Source organism: Pelodiscus sinensis, unplaced genomic scaffold, assembly GCF_049634645.1.
Source record: "Pelodiscus sinensis isolate JC-2024 unplaced genomic scaffold, ASM4963464v1 ctg64, whole genome shotgun sequence".
NCBI classification, from domain to species: Eukaryota; Metazoa; Chordata; order Testudines; family Trionychidae; genus Pelodiscus; species Pelodiscus sinensis.
Genome location: NW_027466015.1, coordinates 563458 through 577198, shown reverse-complemented (window position 1 = coordinate 577198; position 13741 = coordinate 563458). Strand labels below are relative to the sequence as shown.

At 50.1% G+C, this 13741-nt stretch overlaps 1 protein-coding gene across 2 annotated transcripts in view; it reads left to right on the top strand.

The window, feature by feature from the left end:
* The first annotated feature begins 12934 nt into the window (after positions 1–12934).
* AP1G1 (adaptor related protein complex 1 subunit gamma 1) overlaps positions 12935–13741 on the top strand; it is a 91912-nt gene continuing 91105 nt past the window's right edge. Inside the window, exon 1 of one of the 2 annotated variants that reach the window (XM_075918210.1) lies at positions 12935–13245. The gene's annotated coding sequence lies outside the window, so the exon portion shown is untranslated. The remainder of the gene's footprint in view (positions 13246–13741) is intronic. The other variant, XM_075918211.1, reaches the window with a different exon arrangement.

Sequence of the window (13741 nt, the reverse complement as noted above, 5' to 3'; positions counted from 1 at the left end):
CCCCGTCCCAAGTGCCAACTCTGCAGCTCCCATTGCCTGGAAAGTGCAGCCAGTTGGAGCTGCGGGGACAGTTTCTGCCGGGAGGGGCAGCGTGCAGAGCTATTTGGCCACCCCTAAGCCTAGTAGCCAGAGGGACACGTCACTGCTTCCCTGTAGCCTCCTGGCCAGAACCTGCACGTCAGACCCCTTCCGTATCTCTCCCCCTGCCTGAGCCCTGAGCCCCCTCTCACACCCAAACTCCTCCTGCATCCCGACCTCTTCCCAAGCCCCCTCCTGCAGCCTGAGCCCCAGCGCCAGCCCAGAGCCTGCACCCTTAGCTGGAGCCCTCAATGCCGTGCACCAGGCTCAACCCACTCCGAACGCCTCTGCCCCAGCCCGGAGCCCACACTGCCATCCCTCTGCCCCAGCCTGGGGAAGGTGAGCGAAGGTGGGAGACAGAATGAGCAAGCGACAGGGAGGGGTGTGTGGCTTCAGAGAAGGGGAGGTCTAGGTTGGAGATTAGGAAAAACTATTTCCCTAGGGAGGGGGTGGAATCCAAGTCCCGGCTTGACAGATCCCTGGCTGGGATGATTGAGTTGGGATTGCTCCTGCTTTGGACAGGGGGCGGGACTCGATGATTTCTCTGATTCTAAGGGGTGTGGCTTCTGGGGAGGGGCGGGACAAAGGCACACCCTGCCTCTGAGGCGATGTTCTGTTGCGCAGACCAGGCGGGGGCCTAACCTGACCCTTGTGGTGGGCTGTGATGATGGACAGGGCCCCTCACCTCTGTACTGCATGGACAGGCCTGCGATGTGCTGTGTGCGCACACCACAGCCAGTCAGCAGCAGGGGAAAGGACCTGCTTCCAAACCCAGCGCACATGACTTCACAGCACCAGCTCTGGGTTCTTTTCCTCCTCCATTCTGTAGTGGCCTGGTGCCATCGTTAATGGGAGTCATGTGTCGTCTTATGCAGATTAAAGTGTTCTACAGATTAGACAGGCACATTTTACAGACCATTCCTTCCGGTTCTTGCAAGCATGTTCATTGTGCAGATACTGCTGAGGGCAGCAAGTTGTTCTGTGCCCTTTTGGAAACTGAGACCGGGGCAGGGAATACCCAGATGAGAGTTAGCATAGAAAAAATACAGCTACGGGCTCTTCGGGGAAATAATTTGGCACACAGGTCTGCTCTGGGAAGAAGAAAACAAGGCACAGTGACACAGTAGAATTATTACGGCATTGAGGTGTGTCCTCAGGCTGGCAGATTGCGGGAGCTCTCTGTGAGGTGATGTCGAGGGGCTATGCTGAATGGTTCAGAATAAAGTGCCATCGACCAACAGTACCTGGGAGAAGGGAACTCTGATTTCAAACCAGGGCAGACAGAGCTTGCTAACCCTTTTTAGTTGGCAACTGTGATCTCAAAGCTACGCTGTCTCCCTACAGTGCACGTCACAGTTCCCGTGCCTGCGTACGATGGTCGCTATGAGGATTGGAACTCCCAAGCCAGACTCACTTAAATCCATTCACATGTAAAGGTTCAGCTCTTGATGCTGAGGATTTACCTGTTGCTAATGAAAATCCTATGGCGATGGGCAAGCGACAGATACAGGTGAAAGATACCACTCGAAGCATCTAGCCACAAACCTTCATCAAGACGGCCTGGGTATGATGGTTGTCTGTCTGCTGAACTGGAACAATGGCAGTTTCCATATCCTGCCCAGGTGACAAAGCTGCCCTATTTAGAGACAGCGCCGTATTCTTTCAGAGAACGGGGTGGGGGAAGGAAGGGAGGGGGACTATCCCTAAACACAGCTTGTTCCAGTTGATTCTTGTCTGTTAGCCACGACCAGCTGGATAGTCACTTTTGCAGTTGCAAGAGAAAATCAAGGAGTAAACAAACTGCTTTGCACTCTGGAATGTCCGCACACTTGCAGCGATGATCGCTGTGGACGCAGGACAGCAGTCGTGGAGAGAGAACTTGCATGCTAGAATATTGATGTCACAGCCTTAAGCGAATCATGCCTCTCTTCCCCAGCTTGAATGCCAGCCACATGCCATCAGTCCTTGCCTCACGACTACAAACCGTAGACTGAGGCAGGGACAGTGCCATAACTACCCAGCAATTTGAATGCCAGAATTGGTCAGGATTGCACCAGATGGTCAAAGGTGCTTGGACATCATGTTATTGGAAACGAGAACTCGAGCGGCACCCTCCTTCTTCACACTTGTGCACAGTGTGAGCTTGCTATTGCAGGCACGTTCTTCCAACAGATACAAAGCAACTTGGATGCCCTTCAGTCTAAGCGCTGGCATAGGGTTGACTATTCCATTAGAGAACAAAGAGATCTCTCTGATTTTTAGCTGACTCATGCAATGTGTGGCACTGGCTCCTGGTCTGACCATTTCATGGTACACAGTGTCATCTCCTTGAGCCTTGTCTGCCAAAACATCAGCGTTCTGCTGTATGCCGGGAAAAGCTGGGTGTAGGTAAACTTGAAATGCCTGAGACAAAAGCTTTGCTTCAACTTAGCCTTAATGCTTCCTTAGTCATCGAAAATGAAGGTCCAGAGCAACCATCCACTATTGAGGAGGACCCAATTAACATCAGGGAATCAGCCTACAAGTCTGTTGTCGAAATACTGGGTTTCCAAAAACGCAAATGCAAGGACTGGTTCAATGACAAGGACAAAGATGCCCGAGCTCTTCTTGATAAGATGCATGTGTGCTCTGCTAACGGCAGCACTCTGGTTACAGATAACGCTAACTATTTGAGCACTGGGCTGAGCATATTTGCAATGTATTAAACTAGACATCAATTTTTGACAGCAGTGTTCTTGAAGAGATTCCTCCGTGGGCTAATGAATCACAGCTGGTTATACTGCCAACCCTTGAGAAAGTACAAAACGCTGGAAAGGCACCTGGCTGTGATGCGATCTCATCAGAGATTCACAAAGTTGGTGGTGGCAGCTGATCCACCGTCTCACCCATTTATCACCAGTTGGGAGAAAGAGCAAGCCCCCCAGAACTTCACAAGTGCCCTGACTGTACACATTTACAAGAGAAATGGTGACCCTGCATGTTGTGATGACCACTGAGGCATCTCACCGCTGTCTATAGCTGGTAAGATCCTGGCCTGCATTCTCTCCAACCAGCTGTCATTGCAAATGTTCACAAGTGGCATCATTCCTGAAAGTCAGTATGGATTTCATGTTGGTTGAGGCACTGCCTACATGATATTCACAGACAGAAAGAGCCAAGAAAAATATAGAGAGCAATATCAGGATCTCGATGTGGTTTTCAGACATGGTCAACAGAAATGGGCTTCAGAAGATACTTGGGTGAATTGGCTGTCCTAAAAAATGTATCAGTATAGTTGGGTCCTTTCATGATGGCATATTGAGTCACATCATTAACAGTGGAGAGACATCAGAACCTTTTGAAGCATCAAATGGTACTAAACACCCATGTATCCTTGCCCCTGTCCTGTTCATCACCTACTTTTTGATGATGCTGTTAGTTGATTTCAAGGACTGTGCGCAGGGCACACCTATTCAGTTCTGAACTGATAGTAGCATTTTCAACCTCTGAAGACTGCAGGCTTGCACCAAAGTGTTCAGTCCAGCTATCCGTGACCTCCTGTTTGCTGATGACTGCATTGTTGGCTCATTCGGCTGAGATGCACAGGAGATTTTTGGTTGTTTTGCTACTTCTGCTTACAGTTTGAACTCACCACAAGCCTCAAGAAGACAGAGTTTATGCTCTGTCTGTTTGGAAAGAGCCCAGTGCTCCAGTGATCACTGCTGCTGATACTGTCCTTAAGGCCCTTGATAGCTTTCACTACCTTGGAAGTGTACTGACCTCCAGAGTAAACACTGATGACAGTGGATTTGCTTGACTAGCCAAAGCCAGAACTGCTTTGGAAGATTGACCAAACGCTTATGGAATGACAATGGTGTTAAACCTCATACGAAGGTAACAGTCGATCAGGCAGTTGTCCTAAATATCCTGCTGTATGGCTCAGAGTCATGGACCATATATCACCACCATGTTTTGAAGCTTGATCCAAATGTGCTGCCTCAGGAAGATTACCCATGTGAATTGGTGGGACAAAATTCCAGACCCAGAGGTCGTTCAGCTCTGTGGTGTCAGGGGCATGGAAGCAATGCTTATGAACAAACAGTTTTGTTGGATTGGCCATGTTATGAGGCTGGATGATACACGCATAACGGAGATGGTCTTCTGGGACCAGCTTGCTCATGGAAAGCGCTCCGTTGGTGGTCAGTAGAAGCATTCTAAAGGTGTCTTCAAGTCCAATGTGAAGTCATGCGACATATCTCCCGGTGACCTGGAAATCATAGCTCAGGACAGATTGTTCTGGTGGCAAACTATTTGTACAGGTTCTCTAATGCTTTGAGAGTTAACATATTCAGAGATTACAAGAAAAGTGTAGGATCTGAAAAGTGTGTGCAACACCCAGAGATGGAGGATTTTTATGTGATAGCTGTAATTGGATTTGCGGATGGAGGATTGGTTTGTCTCTCACCAGCAGAGTGATAGAATCATAGAACACTAGAATGGGAAGGGACCTCGAGAGGTCATTGAGTCCAATCCCCTGCCCTCACGGCAGGGTCCAATACCATCTAGATCATCCCTGATAGATGTCCATCTAACCTGCTCTTAAATATCTCCAGAGATGGAGATTCCACAACCTCCCTGGGCAATTTATTCCAGTGTTTAACCACCCTGAAAGGTAGGAAGTTTTTCCTAATGTCCAACCTAAACCTCCCTTGCTGCAGTTTAAGCCCATTGCTTCTTGTCCTATCCCCAGAGACCAAGGAAAACAATTTGTCTCCCTCCTCCTTGTAACACTCTTTTAGATACCTGAAAACCACTATCATGTGCCCTCTCAGTCTTCTCCTTTCCAAACTAAATAATCCCAATTCTTTTAGTCTTCCTTCATAGGTCATGTTCTCTAGACCTTTCATTACTCTTGTTGCTCTTTTTTGGACCTTCTCCAATTTCTCCACATCTTTCTTGAAATGTGGTGCCCAGAACTGGACACAATACTCCAATTGAAGCCTAATCAGCGCAGAGTAAAGCAGAAGAATGACTTCTCGTGTCTTGCTCACATTACTCCTGTTAATGCATCCCAGAATCATGTTTGATTTTTTTGCAACAGCCTCACACTATTGACTCGTATTAGCTTGTGGTCTACTGGATCTCTTTCAGCAGTACTCCTTCCTAGACAGTCGCTTCCCATTCTGTATGTGTGAAACTGATTACTCCACTTAGGAAGGAACACTTTGCATTTGTTCTTATTAAACTTCATCCTATTTACCTCAGACCATTTCTACAGTTTGTCCAGATCATTTTGAATTATGACCCATCCTCCAAAGCAGTTGCAACCCCTCTCAACTTCATATAATCTGCAGACATAATAAGCGTGCTCTCTATGCCAACATCTAAAATGTTGATGAAGATACTGAACAGAACCGGTCCCAGAACAGACCCCTGCAGAACTCCACTTGTTATACCCTTCCAGCAGGATTGTGAACCGTTAATAACTACCGTTTGAGAACGGTTATCCAGCCACTTATGCATCCACCTTACAGCAGCCCCATCTTAGGGTATGTCTACACTTGCACCCTAGTTCGAACAAGGGATGCAAATGCAGGCATTCGCAATTGCTAATGAAGCAAGGATTTAAATATCCTGCGCTTCATTAGCATGATCTTGCCGGCGTGCTAGTTCGAACGAGGAAGTGCATGCCAGGATGCGGTAGTTCGAACCAACCTCCTTGGTTACTCCTCAAAAAGGTTCAGCTGTGATTCGAACTAGTGCACCAGCGAGATCATGCTAATGAAGCGCGGGATATTTAAATCCCTGTTTCATTAGCAATTTTGAATGCCTGCTTTTGCATCCCTAGTTTGAACTAGGGTGCAAGTGTAGACATACCCTAAGTTGTATTTGCCTAGTTTATTGATAAGAAAATCATGCAACATGGTATCAAATGGCTTACTAAAATCTAGGTATACCAAGTCTATCGCTTATCCCTTATCCACAAGACTCATTATCCTCTCAAAGAAAGTTATGAGATTGGTTTGACACAATTTGTTCTTTACAAATCCATGGTGGCTGTTCCCTATCACCTTATTATCTTCCAGGTGTTTGCAGATGAATTCCTTAATTACCCGCTCCATTATGTTTCCTGGCACAGAAGTTAAACTGACTGGTCTGTAGTTTCCTGGGTTGTTCTTATTTCCATTTTTATAGATGGGCACTATGTTCGCCCTTTTCCAGTCTTCTGGAATCTCTCCTGACTTCCACAATTTTTCAAAGATGATAGAGAAAGGCTCAGAAACCTCCTTTATCAGCTCCTTGAATATTCTAGGATGCATTTCATCAGGCCCTGGTGACTTGCAGACAACTTACATTTTTTTAAGTGACTTTTAACTTGTTCTTTTTAAATTTTATCTTCTAAACCTACCCTCTTCCCACTAGCATTCACTGTTAGGCATTCCTCCATAATCAGACTTCTTGGTGGAGACCGAAACAAAGAAGTCGTTAAGCATCTCTGCCATTTCCAAGTTTCCTGTTACTGTTTCCCCCTCCTCACTGAGGAATGGGCCTACCCTGTCCTTGATCTTCCTCTTGCTTCTAATATATTTATAGAATGTCTTGTTTCCCTTTATGTCTGTAGCTAGTTTTAGCTTGATTTGTGCCTTTTCCTTTCTAATCTTGCCTCTTCGTACCTGTATTGTTTGCTTATATTTATCCTTTGTAATTTGTCCTAGTTTCTATTTTTTATATGACTCCTTTTTTATTTTTATGTCATGCAAGATCTCGTGGCTAAGCCAAGACTGTGTTTTGCCATACCTTTTATCTTTCCCACACGGTGGAATAGCTTGCTTTTGGGGCCTTAATAATGTCCCTTTGAAAAACTGCCATCTCTCTTCAGTTGTTTTCCCCCTTAGTCTTGCTTCCCATGGGACCTTTCTTACCAGCTCTCTGAGCTTGCCAAAATCTGCCTTCCTGAAATCCATTGTCTCTATTTTGCTGTTCTCCCTTCTACCATTCCTTAGCATCATGAACTCTATGATTTTATGATCACTTTCACCCAAGCTGCTTTCCACTTTCAAATTCTCAACCAGTTCCTCCCTATTTGTTAAAATCAAATCTAGAACAGCTTCCTCCCAGTAGCTTTTTCAAATAAAAAGTTGTCTTCAATGCAGTCTAAGACCTTATTAGATAGTCTGTGCCCCACTGTGTTAGTTTTCCAACAGATGTCTGGATAGTTGAAATCCCCGATCACCACCAAATCCTGCACTTTGGATGATTTTGTTAGTTGTTTAAAAAAAGCCTCATCCACTTCTTCCACCTGGGTAGGTGGCCTGTAGTAGACTCCTAGCATGACATCACCCTTTTTTGTTAACCCTTTTAACCTAACCCAGAGACTCTCAACACATCTATCTCCTATGTCCATCTCCAGCTCAGTCCAAGTGTGTACATGTTTTCAGTATATAAGGCAACACCTCCTCCCTTTTTTCTCCACCTATCCTTCCTAAGTAAGCTATATCCTTCTATACCAGTATTCCAATCGTATTATCCCACCAAGCGTGTGATATCAACGATGTCATTGTTGTATTTATTTATTAGCACTTCAAATTCTTCCTGCTTATTCCCCATACTTCTTGCATATATATATTGGCATCTAAGATACCAATTTGATCTTGCCTCCCAGTTCTGCCTTGTCCCTCCTTTCTCTCTGATATTATAGTCCACGCCCCCTCCCATTTCTGACCCGTTTCCAAGGTCTCCATTTTCTTTGTTTACCTGTGGGCTTTGGTCACCTGCCCCCACTGAACCTAGTTTAAAGCCTTCTCACTAGGTTAGCTAGTCTGCCTCCAGATACGATCTTCCCCTTCCTCAAAAGGTGAACCCCAGCCCTGCTTAGCAGTCCTTCCTGGAATAGCATCCCGTGGTCGAGGAAGCCAAAGCCCTCCTGGCGACATCATCTTCACAGCCAGGCATTCACCTCCAGGATGCTCCTGTCTCTGCCTGGGCCCCTGCCTTTGACAGGAAGGTGAGATCTGTTGCTCAACGGCTCAGTCCGTACATTCTGGTAGGCAGAGATATAGCTAAACACTTAGGCTGTGTCCAGACTCAGGGGTTTTTTCGAAAAAAGTAGCCTTTTTTCGAAAAAACTTCACCTGCGTCTAGACTGCAGCCGCGTTCTTTCGAAATTAAATCGAAAGAATGCGGCTTTTCTTTTGACGGTGGTAAACCTAATTCCAGGAGGAAGAACGCCTTCTTTCGAAAGTGCTCTTTCGAAAGAAGGCGTTCTTGAAAGCAAACAGGCTTTTTAGAAAGAGAGCATCCAGACTCACTGGGTGCTTTCGAAAAAGCAGCTTGCTTTTTCGAAAGTTCCGCGTGCAGTCTAGACGCGCTCTTTCGAAAGAGGCTTGCAGTCTAGACATAGCCTCACACAGCAATCAGAAAGGCCAGGAACTGGGTATTCAGCTCAGAGGGTTTGAACAGACGCTAATCGTAAGCCATGTTTACTAGCAGGCTGTAGCCACTTCCCCTTGCATTGTCAGCTTCCAGCTGTTCGTAGTCTGGGAGTACGGGGAGTTGTCACTCAGACCTTGTCCCCTGCCCCTGGGGAAACAGCGGACACCCTAGCAGCCAGCCTGGTCTCTGCTGAGCAGCGCTCCCCTGGACCGAGTCAGGAGATGGAACAGCTGGCTGCAGAGCCCCGTTATTGCATATTCTGGAATCTTCCCAGAGTTTCCCTGTGAGCCCGGCAGGGAAGATGTGCCTGAGGAACCCAGGGGAGGCTGAGGCTACCAGCTCTCCTTCCCTCTGTAGTGTAACAGCAGAAACACCTTATTGCTCTGGCAACTCTCCCCCTTTCCCCCACCAAGACAGAAGCCCTGCAGACAGCTCAGGCTGGAACCTCGTGCAGGTCATCCCATCCTGCAAACCACAGAATCCCAGCAGGCTCTGCCCTGGGCTCCTCCACACGCACTCCTCTCAGCTTCTCCCACACTTACCACCTCCAGACTTTTCTGAAACCTGCCGGGACGCAGGCCTGCACTGCTCCCTTTCCCTTCCCTGCCTCCAGAGCAAGTGCAGTGTCCTAGCTAGTACTCTCCTGCCTCCTGTTATCCCTGCACCCTAACTCGCCCGCCTCCCTATGAGGCCCTGTGGTACAGATCCTCTCTGCACCCCCCACCCCCGAGCTGATCACATCCAGGCTGTAAGACACGAAACATTCTCACTCCACCACTGGGTCCCCCACACTAAGCCCCCGTTGGGCTGAGGCTGATTGCCCCACACCTGGACGGGGGTCAGAGGTGAGCAGGCAGGGGAGACTGTCCCTCTTGCTGACGGCCATTGCATTGGGTCAGGGTCAGGTGCAGCCTCACCGCCAAATCCGTGTTTGGGGGCGGAGGGGAGGGTTGCAGCATGAGCTCCCACTTCTGTTCAGACCGGTTGTGGTGACAGCACATGCCCATGTAGATAAGGCCTGAGTCCTAGCTTCAGTGAACTCTCTTTTGTGGAGCCTCAAAGACTCCGGCTGGTCAGACATCTGCTGCTCTGACGTCTCTCCTAGGCCACTCCCCAGAGTATCTCAGAAGTGTGATTGTAGCATATGAGTCACTGGTCACTTGGCCATCTTCCTTTTCCCCACCCGGGGAGGAGGTGTGTGTGTATGGGAGCTGGGGCTGAGCCCAATCCTCCCTTAAAGGGCCAGACACATGCTGTCAAAGAGCAGTATCAGTCTCAAAGCAACAGGGATGGGCAATAAAATGGCGGCAGTTTGCCAGGGTCAGTCCATGGCGGGCCACTGCTGCTATATTTTCACCAATTGTCTAGGAATGGCAATCCATGCCCAACCGATATCTGCGGAGGCACAGGTAAATATAGTGGCAGTGGCCTGCCACGGGCTAACCCTGGAGGGCTACGTCTACACTGGCCCCTTTTCCGGAAGGGGCATGTTAATTTCACCTATCGTCGTAGGGAAATCCGCGGGGGATTTAAATATCCCCCGCGGCATTTAAATAAAAATGTCCGCCGCTTTTTTCCGGCTTTTAAAAAAGCCGGAAAAGAGCGTCTACACTGGCCCCGATCCTCCGGAAAAAGCGCCCTTCAAAGTAGGAATAAGAGCCTCTGGAAAAGGGCGCTTTTTCCGGAGGATCGGGGCCAGTGTAGACGCTCTTTTCCGGCTTTTTTAAAAGCCGGAAAAAAGCGGCGGACATTTTTATTTAAATGCCGCGGGGGATATTTAAATCCCCCGCGGATTTCCCTACGACGACTCATGAAATTTACATGCCCCTTCCGGAAAAGGGGCCAGTGTAGACGTAGCCGTGGAGTGTATTTGGCCTGCAGGCCTGTGTTTGCCATCTCTGCACAGCAAGCTGGTGTTGTGAGAGAGCAGGGTTGTGGGTCCAGAAAGGAAGATTGGGAGCAAATAATTTTTTTACATTTATTGTTCTCACCTAGCAGAGCTCTCCAGTGGCTTTCCTATGCCATCACTGCAGCTGTCCTCTGCTTTAGCTCTTTCTCCTCTTTCCCTGCCTCCCTCTCACATCTTTCTTGCCCTCCTCCATCTGCTTTTACAAACTCTACTTTCTCTGTCTCTGCCACAATGCCTGTGAAACCCAGACAACTGCCAGTGGGTAGGCAGGTGAGAAGGCTCTTCTTTCCCTGTCTTTAGTCCAATTATAGAGAGAAAGGACCAAAATGAAAAACCATGCCCAGTATGCATAATTAATCAAACAGAGACATTTGTTTGTGTGTTCTATTTACACCTCCTACTATTCACATTTGTGTTATTAGATTGTAAGCCCTGCAATTAATGCCTTACAGATATCCTTCCAAATACTGTGTGATCAAAAGCTGTATTCAAAATTCCATAACCCCAGTCCCTCCCCTGTATGAACTCTGAGACCCAGACTCTGGCCACCCCATTCCAGTGAAGCGGGGAAAGGTTTGAACCCAAGAATTTCTTATTATGAAACACATAAATAACAGAACAGAAAACACATATTCCACTGGCAGTTTTGCTGATGTTGTGCATGAATTCAGTGTGCTAAAAATAGGCAGCCATGGAAATTCTGAATCCCAGAGGCGCAGAGCAGGGTTCCCTGTAAGCTGTGTGGCCACAAAGCTGCCTAACAAGCCCCACGCAGGGGCTCAGGGCTGTTATGCATGGAGTTGCCACAGCTGAGGGAGAGAAGCCTCTCCCTTAGCCATAGCAGCTCCCTGCTGGGCTGGAGGAGAGGTGCATTCCCCTGACCCCAGGAGCAGAGCCAGATTAAGAAAGATTCTGAGCTAGCCCTTCCTGGTGGGATAGGAGACGCCTCCGTGTGCTGCTGGGAAACTGTCCATTCACTGCCCTCGTTTAGATGCTCCACCTTGTCACTCCCATTGGCCAGGAATTGTGGCCAATTGGATCTGTGGGGGGATGGTGCCTGTAGTTGAATGCGGAGACATCTATTCCCGCCCGAAACGGGAGCTGCTCCAGGTAAGTGTCCTACACCCCAACTCCCAGATCTGAACTCTCTCCTGCGCTCCAAAACTTTTGGCCCCTGTCTGGAGTCTCCTCTTGCACCCCAAATACCTTATCCTCAGCACCAACACAGAGCCTGCACTCCAGCAAGGACCCTCAATCCCCTCCCACACTTTGAACCCTTCAGCTGCAGCCTGCCACCCATGGTCCATATGCAGAATAAATGTTATGTGCACCAATATGGAGGTGATCTGAAGAAGTGGGCTGTGCCTACGAAAGCTCATGATCCCATCGACATGTTTCGTTAGTCTATGAAGTGCTACCAGGTCATTGGTTGTTTTCTGTAACACACTAACTCGGCTACCCCCTGAAGCTTCCTATCGCCATCTTGGTGCACATAACAAAATTCATTCTGCACATGGACATACAAGGTGAGAGGTATGGTCGCCACCACCGGTGACGTTGGCGCTAAAAAGTGTCTCTGCGAAGGGCGGCCAGGTGGTACCTGCCTAAGGCAAAGCCCCACACGGCAGGGCAGTCCCATGAACTCGGGCCAGCTGGACACGCTGCTGGCCGGAGTCATTCATAAGAACGGCCGTACTGGGTCAGACCAAAGGTCCATCTAGCCCAGTATCCTGTCTGCCGACAGTGGTCAGCACCAGGTGCCCCAGAGAGGGTGGACCGAAGACAATGATCAAGTGATTTGTCTCCTGCCATCCCTCTCCAGCCTCTGACAAACAGAGGCCAAGGACACCATTTTATCCCCTGGCTAATAGCCTTTTATGGACCTAACCTCCATGAAATTATCTAGCTTCTCTTTAAACTCTATTATAGTCCTAGCCTTCACAGCCTCCTCTGGCAAGGAGTTCCACAGGTTGACTACACGCTGTGTGAAGAAGAACTTTCTGTTATTAGTTTTAAACCTGCTACCCATTAATTTCATTTGGTGTCCTCTAGTCCTTATGTTATGGGAACTAATAAATAAATTTTCTTTATCAGCCCTCTCCACACCACTCATGATTTTATAGACCTCTATCATATCCCCCCTCAGTCTCCTCTTTTCTAAACTGAAAAGTCCCAGTCGCTTTAACCTCTCTTCATATGGGACCCGTTCCAAACCCCTAATCATTTTAGTTGCCCTTTTCTGAACCCTTTCCAAGGCCAAAATATCTTTTTTGAGGTGAGGAGACCACATCTGTACACTGTATTCAAGATGTGGGCGTACCATAGTTTTATACAGGGGCAGTAAGATATTCTGGGTCTTATTTTCTATCCCTTTCCTAATAATTCCTAGCATCCTATTTGCCTTTTTGACCGCCGCTGCACACTGCGTGGACGTTTTCATTCCAGGGCCGGAACCTTCCTTCGCGGCGCCGGGCGGGCCCGGGCGCATCTCGCGGCAACACTCCGAGCGGGCACGAGAAGGTGTCTGACGTCATCATTGCCTGCCACGGCGCCGACTCAGCGCTCCTCGAACAGGAGTTTCACAGCTGCTTCCGCCTGGAAAAGTAGTTCCCAACGGCCGCTGTCCCGGTGCCCGCGAGCGGCCCGCTGCCCGGGAGAGCGATCGGCTGGGACCGCAGTGCCGGCGGGGCGCCCTCCCTCACGAGGTGGGGCCGGGAACGGCGAGGAGCCAGTCCCCGTCCTGCGGATCCCTACGCCTGCGGTATCGGTGCTGAGGCCGCGGAGCCGCCATTTTGGATGCCTGGCTCCTGCTACCGCCGCTTCCTCCGCTGCAGGGACCCGGCCCGGTGAGTGGGGGCGGGGGCGGGAAGGTCCAAGCGGCCCCGCAGCGCCCACGGCGGGACCCAGGCCCCGGCCCCCAGCGGCCCCGCTCGGCTCCCCCCCCCCCCGGGCTGGGCCCGTATCCCGCCCCCCCCCCGGGCTGGGCCCGTATCCCGCCCCGCTCGGCTCCCCCCCCCCCGGGCTGGGCCCGTATCCCGCCCCGCTCGGCTCCCCCCCCCCCGGGCTGGGCCCGTATCCCGCCCCGCTCGGCTCCCCCCCCCCCGGGCTGGGCCCGTATCCCGCCCCGCTCGGCTCCCCCCCCCCCGGGCTGGGCCCGTATCCCGCCCCGCTCGGCTCCCCCCCCCCCGGGCTGGGCCCGTATCCCGCCCCGCTCGGCTCCCCCCCCCGGGCTGGGCCCGTATCCCGCCCCGCTCGGCTCCCCCCCCCCCCCGGGCTGGGCCCGTATCCCGCCCCCCCCCCCCGGGCCCGTATCCCGCCCCGCTCGGCTCCCCCCCCCCGGGC